Below are 3,680 nucleotides of genomic sequence, written 5' to 3' on the forward strand. Positions count from 1 at the left end.
TGCCTTACTACATCGGTGATCGTGCAGGCAACTCTTAACTAGCCTCCAGATGGGTCTCAGCAGCTTATTAAGAGCCAAAAGAATCATGTGTGACGAAGAAGTGCCCATAATGAAAGCAATTTACACTCCTACCACTTTTACTTTTGGTTCGCTACTTTGAGAATGGTCCTGCTCCGTCTTTACCTACAGAGGGAGCAAATTTACCCGTGCTTGTCATGGATTCCCACCTTACCTGGGAACTTATCAGTGCACTGCCCTGACTGCAGAAAGTTCTGAGTCTTTGATGAGGGGTTTTCCCCAAACTCCTGGGGTTGTAAGTCCTACTTACTGCAGACTTACCCTGCCAGCAAACGCTGACTGCTGAAAGTTCTAAACTCTTTGGTGGGGGAGTCGGTTCCCGTACGGGCCACCATTTGTTGCACGCCCCCTCGATCAGCAAGGAAGACACAACCACTAGTTCTTTTAACAGCAGTTTATTCAGCAAGCTTCAATCTTCATCTCCCTCTTCATTCCCTCTTCCTCTCCCCCGAGCCCCGGGGAAAAGCTCAATATATATGCATTCACGCCAACCAATCACACCAGGCAATGTAGCTTAGCCAGGTGAGCGAGCTCAGCCAATGATCAGCAGGGATAACAGCAGCAGCCAAATAAGGACTTGTTTATTATAAGAACTCTCTTCCTGTAGGCGCCATGTTGGGTGCGGCCCCAGGGGCTGTGACTACCCCCAGAGATGATCTTTTAGAATCTGCTTGTGGTCCTCTAGTGAGGACACAGACAAAGCAGTAGGACCTGGGAAGTGAGTGTGACACCTCTGGGCTGAAGGAGGGAGACAGCATCTCTAGCAAGTGAGAATAAGGCAAGAATAAGAGCTGGATTGTAGCTGTCGCCAGGACTTGTCCACAGTGCCCAAAGTGTGATCAGCCCCCAACACCACGCATATGCCTGCAATCCCAGCACTTGGGTGTACAGATGGGGCTATCTCAAACTCAAGGTCATCTTTGACTACATAAGGCATTCCAGACTGTCTTGGATTACACAAGACATATCAGGATGGGTAAGATAAGAGTAGGGGGTCCCAGTCTTTCTGTTGCTCTTGAAGCCATTCAGAGACCATAGCAAGGAAAACCCCAGCTTTCATTTTGGTAGAGGTTAAATTACCTTCAAGTTTCCAAAGCACCCCCTAAGATTCCTCAAGAGAACCACTGAAGTACAACTCTAGGAATCATAGTGAAGTACAGAGGGGGTGGGAGGTGAGGGGAATTGGGAAAATTCTCTCTCTCAAAATGCAGCCATATGCCATCAGAAAAGAGTCCCTTTAATTAAAAAAAAAAGTATTTGGTTCTATTAAGCAAATGACTAAGGACAGGTTGTGTGTGTATGTGTGTCTATGTGTGTGTGTGTGTGTGTGTGTGTGTGTGTGTGTGTGTGTNTGTGTGTGTGTGTGTGTGTGTGTGTGTGTGTGTAGTATAAGCAGGTATGGGTCTCAGGATCAAGTGCATTATTAGAAAAGTGTTATGCTCCCCCTTATTCCACCACCCTACCACCTCCACCCCAACCCCACATCCCCAACCCCCCCCCATCCCAGCAATGGGCAAAGAGACACCTTGTGGGTGTTTGTGTTCTTCTATCAGTCAGGAGCAGCGGAGATGGCAGTCCTTTGTTCATCCTAGCTTGATGCCTGGCTTGGTGGCCACATCTGTGTTATACCTAGTACACATAAAAGTCAAACCAAATCCAGGCAGCACACCACAGTACAGGAGGAGGAAGACAGACTGAGACTAATAGCAGACCACCATGTCGCCCACAGATCTGCCCTCCAGCACAGGGCAACAGGCCGGGCCACAGACACCTGCTTGCCACCACAGGACACAGCGTGGATGGAGGATGTCACCCAGCGGGGCTGCCAGCAGCTGTGTGGCCAGCCTGTATCTGGGGCCACCACGATACGTGAGTGTGTGGTGGTCAGATGGGAGAGGAAGAGAAGAGGAGCAGCTGGCGCATTATGAAGAGAGTGGAACTGGATGCTGGGTGGTAGAGAGAAGTAGACTACCCTAGGTGGCCAGCCTGGCTATGGTCTCCATGTCCATGGCTCCTATTATCACTATAGACAATGGGGATGGCCCTGGTTGTTCAAGCCATATGGGACCACGTGGATGCTCAAAGGCTGTGCTTGACTGGTCACGCCCCTCACGGTATCCAGTTCTCTGGAGCTGCCCCATCTCTCACTGGCTCACCAGCAGCAGCACTTGGGAGAGAAACCCTGCACCTTGCCTGGGCAGCACAAGCGTGCTGGCTCTGGTCGATGGCGAGCGGGTGAGCCAGCCCCGAGGACAGAGCAAGATAGAGCTGGCTCCACCACTCATCTGCTGTGAGGTGGCATGGGGATGGGGGTGATGCCCCCCACTCCTGCACCCCCTCATGCTCCTTGCTATCTACTTAGTCTGGAAATTTGGCCCCCAAGTGGTAAGAGCTGGTGAGCTGACCTTGCCCTTCGACGGCTGCAGCAGCACTTAGAGCAGACCCTGCACCTTACCTGGGCAACACAGTGGAGTTGGCCCTGATGGCAAAGGCATGGGTAAGCCAGCCCTGAGAGCGTGAGAGCAGGAGAGTTGACCCTGCCTCCTGCCAATGATGGTATTGGGTAGCCTAGCCAGAGCAGTGCTGGAAAGCTTGCCCTGGTGGTGTGGATAAGGGAGAGCCAACAGGCTGACCCATCTCAGCTACCACCCAGACCCAGATCCAGGACTCTGAATTGGCCCAACCCAAAGTCTATATCATCTGCGAATGGCTGGGACTGTGTGAAGGGGGCTGTATTCCTGTTCCAAAGCTGCATGACACAGGATAACAGGATAACTGGAAGGAGTCCAGATGGGGATCCAGTATTGATGGTGTCACAGAAGCCAGAGATCTCGAACCAGGCCAATGACTCACTGCAACGAACATTTGCAAGTGAAGCTGTGTGGACTGAGGGGCATACGGTGGGACACACTGTGACATACTACAGCTTCCACAACAATATATTTTCTATGCTTTGTTGGTTGTTGCTGTGGTGGTGGTGGTGGTGGTGGTGGTGGTGGTGGTGGTGGTGGTGTGTGTGTTATTGGGGGGGGGGTGTGCAAGGCCACAGGGCAGATATGAGGGGGTGGGGAGATGAACAGGACTGGGATGCATGATGTGAAATTCACAAAGAACCAATAAAAAGAAAAAGAAAGAAAGAAAGAAAGAAAGAAAGAAAGAAAGAAAGAAAGAAAGAAAGAAAGAAAGAAAAAAGAAAGAAACAGGGGAAGAGAGAGAGAGAAAGGGAGGAAGGAAGGAAGGAAGGAAGGAAGGAAGGAAGGAAGGAAGGAAGGAAGGAAGGAAGGAAGGGGTTATGCATGTAGCTCAAAACAAATAGGACCCCATGTTGCAAATCCACTCCCTATACTTGCCTGCCTCATGGTAACACACAGAGACTTGATTTCCCAAGCAAGATATGTGGCTCAGTGGCCAAGCACTTGCTTAGCATTATTTGACACCCTGGGTTTGATTCTCAGCACGACAACAAAAAAAAAAAAAAAAAAAAACAATTTTAATTTCTCTATGGAGCTGGGTAAGATGCCTCCAAACTCTGATCTCACTGGCACTTTTTCTTCTTGTTTTGTTTTAAACCAGAAAGAGACAGGGCTCTGAACTGGGCTGAG

At 50.1% G+C, this 3,680-nt stretch overlaps 1 non-coding gene across 1 annotated transcript; it reads left to right on the forward strand.

The window, feature by feature from the left end:
- Nucleotides 1-1,577: 1,577 nt before the first annotated feature.
- On the forward strand, nucleotides 1,578-1,720 carry LOC115065603. The gene has a single exon (XR_003845366.1). It is a non-coding gene; the product is annotated as a small nucleolar RNA SNORA48 (small nucleolar RNA).
- The last annotated feature ends 1,960 nt before the right edge of the window (nucleotides 1,721-3,680 follow it).

The sequence above is a fragment of the Mus pahari genome, chromosome 15 (genome assembly GCF_900095145.1).
Source record: "Mus pahari chromosome 15, PAHARI_EIJ_v1.1, whole genome shotgun sequence".
Lineage (NCBI taxonomy): Eukaryota > Metazoa > Chordata > Mammalia > Rodentia > Muridae > Mus > Mus pahari.